General features: G+C 39.7%; 1 protein-coding gene across 1 annotated transcript in view; it reads left to right on the top strand.

Moving 5' to 3' along the window:
* LOC124166862 overlaps window positions 1–12,238 on the top strand; it is a 462,701-nt gene that overhangs the window by 446,991 nt on the left and 3,472 nt on the right. The gene's annotated exons all lie outside the window — the stretch shown is intronic.

Raw genomic sequence — 12,238 nt, 5'->3', positions numbered from 1 at the left:
GTTGGCGTAACATGGTGAAACTCCTTCATGATGCACAAAGGTTAAGAAAAGACTTAGCTGTTTCACAAAATAAAATATATTTGCGACCGGTTTCGATACAGCGTATCATCATCATCAGATGATGAAGATGATGATACGCTGTATCGAAACCGGTCGCAAATATATTTTATTTTGTGAAACAGCTAAGTCTTTTCTTAACCTTTGTGCATCATATAAAGGATATGGCCACCGTAACAGTTCGTTGTTTTGTTTTATTACGGTTTGGTTTTGTAATTTTATTAGCTTCTTTGCATCATTTTACAGTAATGAGTCCACTTTAAACTGGAATTCTTGCTCCCCACATGTACCATTTTCTTCACATTAAATAAAAATAAAATAAAAAATAAACCTTACTTCTGTAGCCCATATAATTTCATGGGATGCCGATGAATATAATCAATTCCACCTTACGTAATATTTAAGCCTATTTAGAGAATGTAAGGTATTCTAACGTGTCGTAACAAAATATTTTGTGAAAATTTACAAAGGCTGTTTATCGCGATTCTGCATGAATTTTCATCCAGTGAAAGCAGCATTTATCGATTTCAAGGTATTCTAAGTTCATAAGGAAACAGCTTAATTTTATCTCAAAAAGCCAATGACCGTGAGAACATTCCAAAGTTGTTCCACCATGACGGAATAACGGAAACGAGACTTGAATACGCGATTTCAACCTCCGTATCTTAAATCGCAATCTAATAGAGTCATTCCAATTGCCGAATTCATCTTCGTTCCATTTAAAATCGATCACATTCAATTGCACTCACATAAACTGTTCCCAATTAAGGATAGCACTTAACATACCTTTAAGTCCTACTCTTCTGAATCTGTAGATGTACCAATAATTACTGCTTGAGATGACCGGACATATTTTTATCATATTAATCACCCTAATTCCTTAATTACAATTTTTCGATAAGCCAGATTGGGCACTTACAATTAAGCCCCCCAAACTTTCGGTGAAAACGTTCCGCGACATAGAATATTGCAAATTGGAAAAGCATTAAAAACACGAATTTTGATGCAAGTTCACCCATGTTAACTTTTATAAATTGCTGTCAATTAAAAGGTATCAAAATCAATTGTAAAGTTATGGTGAATGGATTTGCATTAAAAAATATTTCTGTAAAACAAGTCCAATTCAGCATGGCTTCCAGCAGAAATTAATTACATACCGATTAAGTAACCTGAAACTAGAGCCATTCGAAAAATGTAGCATTCTGTTACGAAAATCATGAAAGCTCGCATGGATTTATATGAAGAACATCAAAGTAAACAGAAGGCATGAAGACTGCATAATAACTGTTCCAAATGACGCCAAAAAATCTAATGATAACAAAGCACCTTGATAATAATCTATCATTCTGTTACCAGCCGATTGTTTGATCTATGATTCAATCAATTTTTTTTTGCCATTGAAAAATATTTAGCTCTCTTTTAGCACACCTAGGTGCATTAGTAACAGCAGGTCATCATTATTTGAAAATGAAATAAGATTTGGCATTGACTTTCCATTTAAATGGGCCGATCGCAATAGTGAACAGAAAATAATTACAATGGTGACTACAGCAGAAATACGCTTATTAAATCTGGGTAAGATTGAATCACTAAATGGTCTACGGTAAATTGCTCAGTAGGATAACCTCAGGTCATGTAAAAATAGTTACACTGAGCCAAACGTCCTAACAGTACGTGTATCCACTTGATAACCTCGTAATAATTCTCTTTTGGGACGAGCCAAACAGTTAAAGAATAATACGAGAAATATGAAGAGGAAAATAACATCTAAATCAATTGATTTCAGAGATATTCAGACTAATTAAAATTATTAACCAGAACTGAGTGTTCTGATGATCAGAAATTTAATTAGGATATAAACTTCTTGGGTAATTTGCTTAGGTCATTAAAATCGATGACGAACGCTGATAAAACTACTCAAAGAATATGTTGAATTTTTCAAAAGGCAAAAATACAATCATTTCATTTCGCCTACAACACAGCAAAATATTTAGCACTTAAATGGAATCACTAAAATATTTTTCATTTTTTCGTTGCTTCCTACAAAAACGTATGTTTGTAGTGCGGCTGTTCTTCATACCACATTTCAATAGTTCTTTCTCCACAAAATAATGACCCCGCTACGGTTCTTCTTCATACCAGATCTGAAACCGATGAACTCGCCAAACGCAGGAGAAATTGAACGGCCATTCATTCAGTGACCGAGGCAGCGCAGAGGGAAATTATTGCTCCTGCAAAGCGAACATTTCCCAAGAAAGAATCGCGGGCTGATTCCTAACGTTCCCTTATGGTTCCGCGTCAAAACGAACAGGATTTACTGCCGCTACGGCGCCGCTTTGGCTTCTGGGCGCTCGCGCACGTGAATCCTGATTGCGCACTGCACAACTACACATGAACCCAGTCATCGCAACCCATCCAAAGATGCCTATTCTTGAATGTGCGACGTGGCTGCTAGCTGGCAGGCATAGGTATACGTGTACGTGGACACAGATAGAGTAGGAAAACTGGGCGCGCGTATCTCTTTCGAAGCCACGGTTGGACTGACCAATGGAGCACACTCGCATCTCTCACGAGGACAAGCCCTTTCCCCGCCGGGCTTGATTAACGAGATTGGATAAGGTGAGAAATAAATGACCGGTGGCGAGGGGGATAGACCAAGGAGGTAAATGTGTCGTGGCGGATTCCCCAGCCCTGAACGATGGTTGTCAGCCACGGAGATAGCTCTCTCTCTCCGATTCCCATCCTCTGAGGGTTAATCGAAAACCTACGCACAAGTGCACATTTCATAACTCATCGACGATACGGAAGAAAGGAAACACGGTAATGGCAATAAAATAGGAAGAACCGGACGGGTGGCCGGGAGTCTGCTACGAACAAATCGACGTCCGCGCATCATTATTTCTAGCTCAGAAAATTCGAGCCAAAAATTGTCTCCCACGGAAGATATATCGTTGATACTGCATTTCCTCTCCTGTACGAGGCGTTAAATTCAACCTTAAACCGCAGGTAACGTAATTTTTTACGTTATAATTAAGATGCCGAATTCCACCTAACAGTTGCACTTTGATAAATAAAAACTATGCATTCCAAATAAATGTATCACACCAACCCGGGTTTCAAATGCTAGGCATTCCTTATCAAGGTTTGTGCTGCCATTTTTTTAATTGTATATTAATGATGGTTTTACAATTAAAATGGCTGCCTAGCGGTCTCTTCTGCATATTAAATATTTAACAGAATTTTACCACGTTATAACATTATTTTAAAAATTAATTTACTCATTCAAATGATGATATCTTGGGCTAGTTATTATAATAAATTTAATTTCTTTGAGATGTAATTCCACACGATGAAGTCCTAAATCATACGATAGCTGATAAATTGTGTTTCGTCGACTGAATGAATAAAATATTACTCATTCAATAACGAATAATTCCCGCCTTTTCTAGTCGTATCGCAGAACTGATAGTCACAATTATTAAGTTCTACAACAGGGAGCATCAAATAGGAAATGTCACTGCCGCATTTGTTTTATTTTTCTCCATGTCCTCGGGTGGGCCAGCATTTATATAACATTACAAAGGATGCGTCACGATAGTGCTATACAAGCGGTAAAGATCATCTCGATCATTCTAAACATTATTCCGAAACACAAGTTATTTTTATTCCAGTTAAATTTGACATCATAGCCTCAATATGTTTGTCCTCATTAAATCTCTCTATTTATTCGTTCCAGTGAGGGCTGACAGCATCTGTGGGATTTCAAAAACACGTAGGTCCGCGAGCACTCGATGAAAGCACGCTGGAATTCTAGAGGAAACGCTGATCCTTCAATCCGATTGCCTTCTCCGATAATTTGAACTGATATACTCCTCTGGGCAGCAGCGTATACCTCAGGACACAAAGTCCTTACATCATTAACTTTCCTGAAAAAGCGCCAGGAATAATTACTTCCCTCCGCCGGCAAGCTTCCCCCATATCCCTTTCATCGAAAAGTGGCACTTAAATAAGGGAGCAGAGAGAGCTTTCATACGATTACTCAAACGCAATGCTTACATAAAATATCAGGATGAAATAATTAACTTCCAGTTCTCTTCCAACCTTCAAGTCCTATGAATGAAACTGGGAAAGATGCATGACTGGAATGAACAGAATGCATCCGTAGTTTGTCAAGATTGCACTCAAAGATTGATCAATGATGTGTGCATACGAATATGTTCCTGGAATAGTGGCTGACTTGAATGCTTGCCATCGCGAGTTAAGTGATGAAAGAAGACTGACATGAGACTGGATGAAGTGTAACACGTTGAAAATAATTTATTACTTGGTGAGAATTTTAAGAATATTACCGAAGGTGAAAGATTCAGGACGAAAATTACGGTTGGGCAAGATGGTAATCACAAAATTCGGGTGTAATATCCAAAATTAGAAACTGACGCGATCATATTTTGGAAAATTCAAGAGGTAAATAAGGGGAAAACTACGTATAAATATTATAGAAATATCCTTAAAAAACCAAATTCGGATTGAAGTTGGCAAAGTAGCGACCGCCTTACCCCACTTTCGACGCAAATTCTGAAAATGGTAATCATAAATGTAGTTTTCCAACAAAAGTAGGTTGGATAACCTCCAGAGGCCACGAAAAAACCATGACATAGTAGTGAACCCTCGTCCTCTGAATAAACGACTTTGATCTTTCCGGGTCTGAGCTACAGTAACACGAATAATTTCCGCCAAGCCAAAAAAATACCGCTGAAGCACCCAGGCTTGTCCATTATCTGCCTTACAAGCACAGGAAGGGGTAGGTCCGTTCAGGTGCAAGAATTTGCTCCAAAACTCTTATTCTGTAGTTCTGTGCTGCATTAAAGTGTCCGCAAAAGCATAACATTAACCTTCTATTAACACGAATACCTTATTCCACCAATGTTGGAAAAATATTCCATGTTAAAAAATAGAAAATTGCTTTAATAAGTAAAATATTTATCTCACATTGATGCAAAAAAAATAAAATCCAGCTCGCTCAATATTCACTGAGGCAAAGTAAGAACAAAATGGGCTTTTTATCATAAGTACGTGATCTAGTACACGAGACATGATATAAGATAATGAAACAAGGCTAGCTTTTTTAAACAACGCGGGGCTATCGATATAATTGAGGGGAACTAAACATTAGGCATAACCAGAGAGTATATTGCGTTGTTTGGCACAGTGTCCCACAGCGACCATGATGAGCGGTTAAGCTTCGGGTGGCCGAGAAAGGGAAGAATAGAAAAATTAGTCAGGATAATAGGGTGGTTTCCTGTTATTTTTTTTGCCTAAATCGAAAGATTATTACTCCTGGAGTACGTATTTCACGCTCTCAGATTTTCGAATGACGATATCTATTTTTCGCGATCAAACGAAAAGTGAAAATTTTCAAGCGCGCGAAAACGCGACGGCTAAGTAGGGAAACATGATGGGGTGGGAAAAATGATGGGAAAAGTCCGTGTGACGTATTTCTGGTTCCCGCTGCTGCCCTGTGAGGTGACCTTGAGGCGAGGTTTGAGCGCTGATACGACGCAGGATGCTAGCAGGTAGCAGAGTACCCTGCTAGCAGGTAGCGCTTGACTTAAATATGGATTATTACTACCTTATCAAACGAAGAAACCTTTCCGACCTTAGGCAATTTTAATAAGCGATTATTAAGAGATGTTTCCCTGAGCTCTGTGCCTCATGCATGCATTTGTAATCTCAGACGATGTAAAACTCGTATCTACTCGTATAGAAACTAGGTCCCTGTGAAGTCAAGTGGAGTGGCATCGCATGGGCGCCAATCTGGCCTTTTTCAAATGAGGTTAAAATTGACCATTGCCATTCGTTTAAACCGGATTTCTAAAACAAAATAATTTGTATATTATGAATACACTAATGGTGGGTAACGAATCGCAATCAATGCCTTTCGTTTTCTTTGATGAAGGAAACTACCCTATTGGACGACATGACAAAATCCTGAAATTATTCCGGCACGTAAAACACGATAACTACGTGACTTTCCGTCGACAAAGAGGGATAAAAGCTTTTTTTATAGAATGGAAAAAACGTATCGAGAGAAATTTTAACTCTAGAACAAAGGTGAAGGAAACTGAGAATTGTACGACTGATTGGAGAAAGGCCTAACCGACATGAATGATCACCAGACATTAGCGCACGGAATAAAAAATCAGATATTATCCATTTCAATACTCACGTCCACGTATTTTCCACGTATCGAGAAATTTTAGCGCTAGACCTGTAAGTGGAGGAAACTGAGAATTGTCCAATTAATTGGTGAATGACTTAACTGGGATGAATAATAATGATCACCGAAAAAGCATAGATTATCCATTTCAATGCTCATAAATAGAGTCCACGAATTTTCCACACAAAATATGTGGCACGTTGGCCAAAGTGCACGACCACCAGCTCGAAGCAGGAGAAAAAGATAAGTGACGGCCGGTTGACGCGGGGAAGAAGGTTGGAAGGAGCTAATGAAGTAGGTAGTCTGACGAAGGTGTTGGTGGGGCTAAAAGCTTTAGCATGATTCTTCGAGTCAAGACTTCTAAAGAGATCGTGGGCGGCAGGGAACTCACGGCTCGGAAGGGACCTAAATGCCGCCTTCAATTTATCTAAAAGTCGGATCTAGGTCCTGATGGGAAGGGAGCTCTCGCGAAGCAAAAGTGCGAAGAAGGATACCCCGAAAGTTACTCAGTTTTTCTCCTCCCAAACTTGGCGGTGATCCCCATTGTCTTTCATCTATTGATCTGTTCTCGCTTTAAAACCCGAGCTGCAAAAACTGACGGAGAAGCGATTTTTACTCTCGTCAGACCTTAAGTGGGGATCAGTATCTTAACCTTCCAATCCCAACCACTTAGCGAACCCTCTTTTGGTCTCATGAGGCCATGCCAATGCACTACCTCTTTTCTTTCGACCTCACATTCGCTTTTTTACTGACTTCAAAGGAATTTGAGCACAAGGGTAGAAGCACAAAAGGAGGGTAAGAAAGAAGCCTGGCGTGGTTTCACTGAAAAGTTCAATCTGTCACCTGCCCCATGATTCAGGGCTACCAGGGAATTCTCAACATTTTCTCCGCTTTTACTTCCGAAAGAATATCCTCTCTGCCAAAGGCCTCATCCGCCAGGCAATCATATATGACAAGATCCTCTTGTTAAAATACAAAATTCTATTTCTTGAGCATTATTTAATGATGCTAAATAAATTCTGGCCTTATTTCCCCACAAAATTGAACACCCGACCCAGAACATCCCCAACGAGAAAACCTGATGCCATGTGCTAACGGAAACTTTCCTCGCGGCCCAATCATGCTAGCTAAACATCCATACGTACAAACTGAACTGTCATCAAGAGGTCATCCAAGCAAGAGTCGATTGGCATTAATTATGCATATTCACTGCCATACGATCTTCAAGAAAGTCTAATAAATCAATTGTAAATGATGAAGTAGCACCTGAGGAGAGTAAAATATTTACCGAAGTATTGGATTCTTCATTATTTAATGCGCCGAAGTCGCGTTTAAGCTGTCCCGGTAAACCATATTCTCCTTAACCAGCCAGTTCACATTACAATAATTATTGTGCGCTTATGATCGTGTTGAGTGTGTAGTGTGGTGTTTGTGTGAGCAGAAACTTAAAACTAATATTTTGTTAGGCATAAGATTTTTTATGACAATTATTTATTTTTTTAGTTTTTCATTATAAGCCTTTTTCAAAATTTTTATTTTCTCTTTTTTATTGCGAATAGCAGTTTTTTATTATTATGATCGTTTTTTATCTTTTTCTTTTTAAAATAATTTGCAAATTTAAACAAATAGAGCCGTGAAAATTAACTAATTCTACAAGAAGGACAGGAATAGGAGAGACCCGTAAACGAGTTATTTGTTGAGGCAGTTAGTATGTTGTTGGAATTGATAGATCATAATTCCATATGAGTGTGAGAAGTGTGTTTTAGGTTGCCCCGAGCCTGTACTTAAAGTTATGAACTAGTTTATTGATGAATTGTTTCACCGTGTGAAGCTTATGAGCAGAGAGGACATTTGACATTCGGATAAGGCGGGGTAGGGCTAGACTCAAAAATTAAAATTCGAACAGAGACGAAACCTCCATAAAGATGCTGCACAGCAAAATTTTAGGGCCCCCGCGCACTGGCAACTTTTTCAAAGCAACTATTTAGTTGCTAAAAACCCATGTGGTCTATTCCTGCCGGCCATAGTTTAATCACCCTTGGACGTCTATTGAATTGCGGCAACTAAAAAGTCGCCCGTGCGCGAGGCCACAGTCAATGCCGTGTTTCATTGGAACTTCCTCAAAGCAACTAAATACATAGTTCCATAGAGTAAGTATGAATATACTTACACTATGATAGTTGCTTTAAAAATTTGCCAGTGCGCGGGGGCCCTTCCCTTACACCACCGTTTATATCAAAATTGATCTAAAACAATCAAAAGTTGATAGTTCCTAATGAAGACTCGCAAAGGTTGCTCGTAACCCAGAGTAACCTGCGAAAACAGTCTTTCACAAAATAAATAAACCCCAAAGCAAACTAAAATGCTAAATTCCGTACCTGGGTCTTATGGTCATGTCATTGCAAAAGCAGTTTCTCGAAATTCCTGGCCGCATGGAGGACCGAACTACATGGAAATCCTGAACTACGTGGCCCAGCATGAAAATATGAGGTTTACAAGGCAGTTCACGCGAGACGTTGGCAGAAGCCTGGATGACCTACTACAGGCAAAGATAATCTACCTCAACGAATCTGGACGCTACCGACCTAGTCACTTCAATGACAATAACAACTCAGATGTCCAACAATATGATGATAATATCAGCATAGGAGGAGAAGAGATCATCTCTGAGACGCCAGGGACGCAAAACAACGGAGACAGCGGAGATCAGCGGCAGAGACCTTTTTGAGGGCATGATGGGAACACCACGAGAAAGCTCCCCCGTTTTACCGGAACCGTTGCACGAGAATTACACATAGTCAAGACATCGCAAAGATATATAATCAGCTCCGAGTATATTATGTGTAACCGAATTAACATTGGATTTAGAGAACTAGACTGTAACTTCCAAATAATCACAATTTCAAGCACGAAGATGATAATCACTTGGACGCGAGCCAATAAAATTTATGATTAATATAATAAGAACTTTTCTTGAATCGAAGCATCACCATTAAAGTCTCTCCAAAATAATGCCGATGGAATCACTACATAATTAATGGGGTCAGAGGAACTAAATTATATAAATGAGTTTGTCAAAAGGCAGTAATTATCAATGCCGCTCACCAACAACAATGTCGACGCTACACAAACTCCTGCCACAGAGTCACACAGAGTATTCTGTGGATTCTTTGCTCCTCACGGTGCTCCTACACAACCTGACACAACCAACGATCGGTGCGTGAGCATACATGAACACATGTATGTTCATGGATCGGTGCCTTTACCAGCTACGCGTCGCATGCGTTGCGGAAACAAATGAAAGGCGAGAATCGTCGGCTCCTAAAATTTGGCTTGGGATCATGTCATCTTATGATTTCGAGTCAATCGCACAATACGTATGCTGTTTTGTGCATTTTCGCGCAATTTCAAGGTTGAGGAATTACAATCCTGACTAGAAGTGAGCAAAGTGAAGGCCATGCATAAAGCAAATCAGAACAGTCTGGTCGCGTTCAGCCATCACTCACCGGTTATAATTACGTAAGTGGCAGACTGATCATCCTTCGGAGCAACTAAAATGACAAGACTATGTACCTTAATTTAAGGAAAGAATTTCCATAACTCGCTATCATTCCATTAAATATAAACTTTATTACCATAGTATTCTACCGATTAAGGTAGGTTTCCATGGAGTACGATAGAAGTGATTTGGGAGCCTCCCTATCCTTCCAGCGCTGCCTTCTTCAATTCACTTTAAGGCCTACTCCCTTTCAATCTATCTAAAAATCCTATTATTTTCCTTCCCCTCCCTCGTTTCCCTAACATTCTACCCTTTAACACCATTTTCAACATCCCCTCCCCGCTAAGTATTCGCTCCACCCATACATTCTGTCTCCTCCGTACCTCATCTAAAAGCTGCCTCTCCTCGCCAACCATTTCCAGCACTTCGTCGTTCATTTTCCTCTCCGTCCATTTCACCTTCTCCATTCTTCTCCATACCCACATCTCGAATGCCTCCAATCTTCTCTCGTCTTCTTTCCTCAGTGTCCACGTTTCCGAACCATAGAGAGCTACACTCCAGATCAAAATCTTCACTAGCCTTTTCTTTAAACTCTTACAAAGCGATTCTCTCAGAGAATCCTTCCTGTTCATGAACTCCTCCTTGCCAATGCAATTCTCTTCTCAATGTCCTTACTACTGTATCCGTTTTCCTCTAACGTACTGCCTAAATAGTTGAACTACTCAACCTGCTCAAGATTTTCACCACCCACCTTTATCTTAAGTCCCACATTCCTCGCTCGTGATGCTTTACAAAACTGCATAACCTTAGTCTTCTTGTGATTAATCCTCATCCCATATTCCTCGCAACTCTTGTGTAACGCATCCACTACAGCCTGAAGCCACCTCTCTGACTAGCTAATCAACACCTGATCATCCGCGAATCTCACTGATTTGAACATCATTCCTCCCACTTTTATTCCAGCTTCTAACTCATCTCAGGCTTCCCTTACCATTTCCTCAGCGTACACTTTAAAGAGCAGCGGCGATAGAGGACAGCCTTGCTTCATTCCTCGGCCCATGCTTGCCCACCCAGATTCTCCGTCTGCTACCCTCACTTGCACAGTTTGGGCCAAATACAGATTACGAATCATTCGCCCATCCCTCCAATCTACACCTATTTTCTTGAGAATAACCATTAACTTTACCCAGTTCACTCTATCAAATGCTTTTTCAAAATCCACAAAGCAGGCATACACGTCCTGGTCATATTCTAGGTTCCTCTCCACCAGGGACCTCATTATCACTATTGCATCACAATTAGTTGACCTCCCTTTTCTAAAATTAAACTGATCTTCGCCCAAATACTCGTTTGCCCTCGCCTCCATTCGTCTGTTCAATATCCTCAGTACCACTTTTGCCGTGTGCGATATTAGGCTAATAGTCCTGTAATCTCCGCATTCCACAGCTTTCTTCTTTTTCAGTAGCGGAATTAAAAACGTCTTCACGAAATCCTCCATCCAACATCCCTCCTCATAGATCCTGCATACTAGTTCGAAAAACCTTTTCGTACTATCCCTCCCTAGATTCTTCAGAATCTCACACGGGATATTGTCCACCCGCCCTTTGCAGGTCCCGGTCGATGAGATTCCGAGGCTCATTTGGTTGTACTCCATGTTTTCAGGGAAGAGATAGTTGGTAGGGTTTACCCACTTCCATTCCAACAGTGTTTTTCACGTGACACCATCACGTGGACTACCTTTCGTCTGGCTCCTACCCTTTGACCTATCTGGCATGGGCGGCCCTACCGGGAATAATTTATAATTAATCCCACCAGTGCAGCTCTAGGGGTCATAGGAACGTGCAAGCCTTTCCACCGCGACAATGCTGTAGCCGAGGGAAAGGAAATATAAACTTACCAAGTCATAAATATTGCCACAATGCATAGTAGCATTGCGGCAAGGTACAGCTACGCCTCTTTATGATTACCGGAAATTCAAATTTATCAAAGGTAATTGTAATGTCTAGATATCAAAATGCAATGATGAAAATATCCTTTCAATACTTTTAAGACAATTTTAACTCAAGTGATAATTAAAACAAAATTGGCACCTATTACTAAATTTTTCTCAAAGACTACGTTGAAAATAGATATATGTGACATCTTTAAGCTTGGAAAGTTTTTTATCGAATAACTCAAGAATAAAATGAAGAAAATTTTTAAAATGTCTTTGATTCTGTTAACCCTTAGTTTTAGGAGCTATAGTCTATGTTACAGGAAATTTTCAAGATACACATAAGCTTAAAATCTCCATAAATTATGATAGATGACGAATGACCTAAGGAGTGAAGTATGTATCATATGACTTTATGGCTGAAATAAAAATATGGAGACATATTTTTGACAGCCTTGTCTTCAAAGCAAATAACTGGGACATACCTCCAATAATAAAACATCACATGAATTTACCATTTTTATTAATTTAG

This window comes from Ischnura elegans, chromosome 10, assembly GCF_921293095.1.
Source record: "Ischnura elegans chromosome 10, ioIscEleg1.1, whole genome shotgun sequence".
In the NCBI taxonomy this organism is placed as follows: Eukaryota; Metazoa; Arthropoda; class Insecta; order Odonata; family Coenagrionidae; genus Ischnura; species Ischnura elegans.
The sequence above is the reverse complement of the archived record's forward strand: the minus strand, read 5'-3'. Positions and strand labels throughout refer to the sequence as shown.